Genomic DNA, 7,480 nt, shown 5'->3' with positions numbered 1-7,480 from the left:
ATTTTACATAGTCCCATTTGTTATTTCTTGGTATTACTTCTTGTGCTATTGGAGTTCTGTTCAGGAAGTCCCTGTCTATGCCTATGGTTTCAAATGACTGTCTAGTAGTTTGAAATGTTCTGTTTTTAAATCTGGGTTTTCTATTCATTTTTATTTGACATAGATACAAGGTAAAAGATATGGGTCCAACTTCATATCCTGCATGTGGTTAACCAGTTCCCAGCACCATTTGTTAAAGAAGCTATTTTTTCTCCAGTATGTTTTTATTCCATTTGTCAAAAATCAGATGGCTAAAAGCGCATAGGATTGATTCCATTCTGTTCCATTGGTCTACATGTTAATTTTTTGTACCAGCACCATGCTGTCTTTGTTACTATAGTTTTGAAGTATAATTTGAAATCAGAAATTATGATGCCTCTCATGTTTCTCTTATTGCTTAAGATTGCTTTGGTTATTGTGGGTCTCTGGTTTCAAGCAAATTTTATGATTTGTTTTAGTTCTTTGAAGAATGTTGTTAGTATTTTAATAAGGATTACATTAGGCCCATATACACTATTGGTAATATAGCCATTTTAATAGTATTATTCCTACCTATGCAGGAACATTTTCTAATATCCATTTTTGAATTTCCTATGAAAATAAATCTTTTAAGCAGCAATAGAACAGAGACCTGTTATATAAAGGAGAAAATGATGAGAGTTATTATGCACTTTTATGAGAAGCAGTATATGCCAGAGTGCAATAGAACATCTTTAAACTGTGGAAAGAAAGCACTATTATTAGAGTTCTATATAGGAAACATATCATTCATCAATAGAAGTAAAAAAATTAAAACCATTTTTACAGAAAAACAATATGTACCATAAGAAATGTTAAAGGAAGTTCCACAGGCCAAAAGAAAATACTAGATGAAATTTGGATCTATGCAAAGAAAATATAATGCAAAAATGACAAATATTTGGGCATGTGTAAATACTGTTTTCATTTCAAAGTTCTTTATAAGGGAACTTATTGTTTAAATCAATTTTAACAATGCACTGTGGAGTTTCCAATGCATATGGAAGTGAAATATTTGACAATAATAATGAAGAGTATGCAATGAAAATTAAAATATACCTGTGTAATTTTTACATTATACATATTAGTGGCATAGGATTTGAGGATAAACTGTGATAAGTTAAAGATGCATTTATAGACTATATGATAAACCTAAGGCATGAAAATAAAATGTAGAACTAATGAGCCAAAATAGAAAATAAAACCATAAGCCATAATTAAACTGAAAGGAGGCACAAAGAGGAGAAAAGACACAAAAAGTGAAAGAGATAAAGGCAAAATACACATCAAGATAGTGGATTTGATCTAACATTGACAATCAGTTTCAATTTAATATTCTAAATATGCAAACTGAGAGAGTTTATCATACTTAATAAAAGTTAGACTCCATTGTATTTATATGGAGTCTCTCAGAAACTCACTTCAACTGTATAAAAGATATAAAAGTGAAAGAATAGGAAAAACATACAATGTAAACACTGTAAGAAAGTGAATTGGGTATATGTTTATAAGACAAGGAGGATTTTTAGAACAAGAAACATTACAAGGGAAAAAGGAAGGAATTTTATAATCATCAAAAGAAAATTTAGTCTTCAGTATGTATGTACCTAAAAACAGATATACAAAATGAAGGGAGTGAAAACTGAAAGAATCAAAAAGATAAAATGATCTACAATAACAGAGGTTTCAAAGTTCCCTTTTGTTACTAGAAGTAGATAAAAGCATCAATAGATTTTCTAAGGCAATGCTACTTGCCAGCTTTATACACTTGCACCATATGGGACATGCATGACACATTTCATTCAATGACAGAATACACATTCTTTAAAAGTGCATGTGGCGCGTTCACCAAGATAACCTCTATTCTCAGCCACAAGAAAGATTTCAACTAATTTAAAAGAATTGAAATATGGACATAATGAAATCAAGCTAGAGCTCAATAATAAAAAGATATGTAAAAATTCTTTCAATACTTAAAAATTTAACCATACTTTGCTACCTAACTTATAGATAAAAGGAGAAATCACAAGGGAAGTTAGAATATATTTTAACTGAATGGAAACAACCTAGCTAATGTCCTGCTTAGAAGGAAATTTGTAGCTGTAAACATATTTAAAAAGAAAAAAGGTATAAAATCGATGGTTTATTTTTCTACTTTAATAGCTAACAAAACAAAACAAGACAAATCTAGTAAATAAAAAGAAGGAAATTGGAAAGAGAAGAAATCAATAAAAGTCCCAGTGAAAGACTTTTGTGGATTCCAAGAGCAACTGTGACTTATGTAGCCTGGCAATTCTCTTATGCTGTCATTTTTATCTATTCTTTACTGTTTTTAACACACATATTTGAGAGTTACATCTTAGCCTTCACAGTTATGGGAAACTAAATAATTTCAAAATGCAAAAGGAGATCTTCAGAGAAACACAAGTGTGGCCAGTAAGCGAAGCGGCAAATCACACTTAGGGTAATTATTATGAAAATCATATAAACACTTCCTAGAGGTTACTAGAAATGTGCAGACAAGGAACCTGGGAAAGTATTGAGCTTTCTTCAGTCTCAGGACACAGAGATTTAGGAATTAATAAAGCACTGAGTCATAATCCAGTAAAGGATGAAATATTTGAGTCAAAACTTTTTGTAAAACTATTTTTTTCTGTGGTTACAAATGAGCATTGTTAGAAATCATTACCATGAAGAAATATTTAGGTTTAGTTAACAAAGATTAATTGGATATTAATTTAGGAAGACAGTTGATTAGCTATACCTGAAAGTACAGGAGAAAGCTTTATATTAAGTATGCTATAGTACAGCTAACATAGGGAATCTCAATAAGATGCTGCCTTCCAAAGCTAGTTTTGTAAGCTATCATTACTTTTAGATAGTAGGAAGTCCTACAAGACCTGGGTCTTTTGACTTTTAGTAAAAGGCTTTTCCCATGTATTAGAGGTTTTTTTCTAGATTAATAGAGCTCAGTAAACTGAATTATTAAGAAGTAGTAAATTTATTAAAAGAATTTATGAAGTAATTTCTCAGTGTTTTGCACTATTTTAAGCACTGGAGACCTAGAAATAAACTAGAAAAACATAGTCTTGGTTTTCTCTTTTTTTTTTTTTAAATATAGCTTTTTATTGGTATGTTTTAGGTGTACAATATAATGACATTCATCATTGGAGATATGAACCTTTATATACTCTCTCGGTTCTTATTTTTCCCCCTTCCCCTGCCCTCCCTTCAGTCCCTCCATCCCTCCCCATTTACAGACTTTGCCTCCATTATTGCATTTTCTCATATTAATTCCATTCCCTTTTTCCATTTCCCCTATGTCTCTCACTTCCCCTTCCCTTTGCCCCTTTTCTTCCTATTTCATACTATCTATTATACGTTTTAGTCCTTATTTACACTTTCAGTTTCTCACACTAGAGAAACTATTCGATATTTACATATGGGAGTCCTGTTTATTTCACTTAAGAGTATGGCCTCAATGTGCATCCACTTAGCAATAAATGTCTCTAATTTCTCATTTTTAATGGCTGAGGAGTACTCCATTTTGTAAAAAAACACACATTTTCTTTATCCAGTCTCCAGTTTATGTGCAATTGGGCTGTTTCCAAGTTTTTGCTATTAGAAACTACTTCTATGAACATGGGTGCACATATATCACTGTGGTATGATTCTTTTAATTCTTTGGGAAAGACACCCAGCAGGGGAATAGCTGGGTCAAATGGGACTTCCAGTCCTAGATCTTGAGGTATCTCCATACTGATTTCTACAGTGGTTGCACCAGTCCACACTCCCATCAGCAGTGGAGCAGGGTTCCTCTTTCCCTATAGCCCCACCAGCATTTGTTGTTGGTTGACTTCATGATAGCAGCCATTCTTTCTGGAGTGAGGTGGAATCTCAGTGTTGTTTTCATTTGCACCTCTTGAATGACCAGGAAAGTTGAACATTTTTTCATATGTTTATTTGCCATGTCTACTTCTGTGTGTGAGAAATGTCTGTTCATTTCAGATGCCCATTTTTGGATTGGGTCTTTGAATTTGGGAGGTCTGATTTTTTTTAAGTTCTTTATAGATTCAAGATAGTAGACCTTTGTCTAAGGGACCGCTGGTGAAAATTTTTTCCCACATTCTGGGTTGTCTCTTCACACTGCTGGTGGTTTCTCTTGCTGTGCAGAAGCTTTTTAGTAAAAAGAGATACCACTTGTTGATTGTTTGTGCTAGTTCATGGGCAACTGAGGTTTTGTTCATAAAATCTTTTCCTACCCCAATGTCTTGAAGAGTTCTACCTAACCTCTGTTCCAGCTGGTTCAGTGTTTCTGTTTTTATATTTAGATCTTTAATCCTTTTTGATTTTGGATTAGTGCATGGTGAGAGATATAGGACTAGTTTTAGTCTTTGGCAAGTTAAAACCGAATTTCTCCAGCACCATTTATTAAAGAGGCTATTTTCCCTCCAGCGAGGGTGTTTGGCTCCTTTGTCAAAGATGAGGTGGCTGAGTGCATCTGGAGTTCTTTCTCCATCTTCTAATCTACTGGTCTTCAGGTCTGTTTCTTTGCCAGTACCATGCTGTTTTTATCACAGTAGCTTTGTGGTATAGTTTCAAGTTGGGGGTTGTAATACCCTCTGCCATGTCTCTGTAACCTAGAATTGCTTTTGCTATTCTGGGTCTCTTTTTGTTCCAAATGAATTTTTGGATTGTTTTCTCAAGGTCTATGAAGTATGCTGCTGAGATTTCAATTGGAATTGCATTGAATCTATATAGCAATTTTGGAAGTATAGCCATTTTCACTCTGTTGATCCTTCCTACCCAGGAGCAAGGGATATCTTTCGATTTTCTGATATCCCCATCAATATCTTTGTTCAAAGTGCTATAATTTTCATAGTAGAGGTCTTTGATTTCTTTTGTTAGGTTGATTCCTAGTTATTTCAGTTTTTTGGATGCTATTGTGAAAGGAATTCTTTGCCCTATTTCTCTCTCAGTGACTCTGTTGTTCGTGTAGAGGAAAGCTATTGAGTTTTGTGTGTTGACCTTGTAACCAGCTACTTGACTGAATTTGGTTATTAAGTCTAGAAGACTTTTGGTGGAGTTCTTGGGGTCTTCTATGTAGAGTATCATGTCATGTGCAAATAATGACAATTTGACTTCTTCATTTCCTATCTTTATTCCTTTTATTTCTTTCTATTGTCTAATTGCTGTGGCTAATATTGCCAAAACTGTATTGAACAGGAGTGATGAAAATGGACATCCTTGTCTTGTTCCTAATTTTAGTGTGAAGGATTTCAGTTTTTGACCATTTAGTAGCATACTGGCTGTTGGTTTTTCATAGATGGCTTTTATCAGATTGAGGTAGAGATCATCTATTCTGATTTTTTGTAGGGTTTTTAATCATAAATGCATGTTGGATTTTGTCAAATGCTTTTTCTGCATCTATTGAGATGATCATATGGTTTTTGTCCTTGGCTCTATTGATATGGTGTATTACTGATTGATTTGTGTATGTTGAATGATCCCTGCATGGGGATCAAGGTGATGTTTCCTTCCAGGAATGATTTTGGGAGTATTGCTTCCCTTTCATTTTGGTTGAAGAGTTTAAACAGTAGTGGCAGTATTCCTCTCTAAATGTCTTATAGAATTCAGTGGTGAAGCCATCAGGACCCGGACTTTTCTTGGTTGGTAGGTTTTTAATTATGTTTTCAATTTCATTGGTTGATATTGGGTTGTTTAGAATTTTTAGGTCTTCTTCATTCAACTTTGGTAATTCATACATGTCTAGGAATCTGTCCAATTCTTCTGTGTTTTCCATCTTATTGGCGTATAGGTTCTGGAAGTAGATATTGATGATTCTCTGGATTTCTGCTTGGTCTGTTGTAATTTCACCCTTTTCTTTCCTAATTTCATGGATTTGGACCTTTTCTTTCCTTTTTCTGATAAGGTTGGCTAAAGGTTTGTCAATTTTGTTGATTCTTTCGAAGAACCAACTCTTTGCTTCATTAATTTTTTGTATTATTTTCTTAGCCTCCATTGCATAGCTACTTCTGCTTTTTGGGGGGTTCTTGTCATATGGAGTACTGCTTTCCACCCTTTAACTTTCAGTCTGTAACTTTCTTTTTGAATTAAGTGTGTTTCTTGTATGCAATATATTGTTGGGTCTTGCTTCTTGACCCATTCTGCCCATCTATTTTTTTTGATTGGTGAGTTGAGACCATTAACATTGATGGTTATAACTGATATGTATTGAGTTATCATTGCTATGCCTTTTTCTTTTGTTTGATCCTCCCCCATTGCTTTTAATTTCTTGTCATGCCCAATGGATTCATTCTGCTGGGCTTCCTCGCATTGTGACCCTCGTTGTCTTTTCTTAGGATTTTGTCTAAAATTTTTTGGAGTACTGGTTTGGCATTCATGAAGTTCCTAAGGTGCTCTTTGTCATGAAAATATCTTATTTCACCATCAATTTTGAAAGATAGTTTTGCAGGGTACATCAATCTGGGTTGGAAGTTGTTTTCCTTTAGGGCTTGAAACACATCACTCCAAGCTGTTCTTGCCTTGAAGGTTTGCACTGAGAAGTCTGCTGTGATTCTGATGGGCTTTCCTTTGTATGTGATTTGTTTCTTTTCTCTAACTACTTGTAGAATCTTGTTCTTCTGTTGGGTTTCTGGAATCTTAACAATTATATGCCTATGTGTAGATTTTTTTTTGATCAAGAGTAGTTGGAGTCCTATATGCCTCATTTATCTGTATGTCAAATTCTTTTCCCTTGCTTGGGAAGTTTTCTGCCATCATTTCTCTAAACAGTTTTCTTATGTTTTCTGCACTCTCTCGTGTTTCTTCATTGACTCCAATCAGTATTATGTTATTTTTCTTTGCATCGTCTAGCTGCTGCTTGATTGATTTCTTGTGGTCCCTTAAAATTTTAAAAAATTTTAAAGAATTTTTTCTTTTCCTGGTCACTAATTGCAATTTTATCTTCTATATCTGAAATTCTGTCTTCACATTGGCTCATTTCTGCTGCATAGACTTTCAATGGAGTTTTTAATCTCCTGGAAATCTGTTTGCATCTGTTTTATGGATTCAATTTGTCTCCTATGTTGGCATTCCATCATGTTCCTCAGCTCCTCTTTTTTTTATCTGTAGCCTCTCTAGATTTATTAATCATGCACTATGGGCACAATCTTTGCTTTTATGTGAGAAATTATTTCTGATTTCATTTTTTCCAGATCTTCTTTTGTTACTAGTTCAGCGAGTCCAGGTGGTTGAGTATCAGAGTGTTCCATCTTGTTTCCCTTTGGGTTTGCTGTAGGTGATCTGGAAGTCTGATTCTGTGGCTTGTTTAGCTGTCTTCTCATTTTGACAGGCGGTGGGGTGGGGGTGGAGGGTGGGGGTGTGGCTCACCTCCTCTGGGCTCGGAGCCATGGCATGCCTA

This window comes from Heterocephalus glaber, unplaced genomic scaffold (assembly GCF_053883595.1).
Source record: "Heterocephalus glaber isolate CG9 unplaced genomic scaffold, H.glaber_assembly_v1.0 deba00001497, whole genome shotgun sequence".
NCBI lineage: Eukaryota > Metazoa > Chordata > Mammalia > Rodentia > Bathyergidae > Heterocephalus > Heterocephalus glaber.
Note: the sequence above shows the minus strand (reverse complement) of the source record.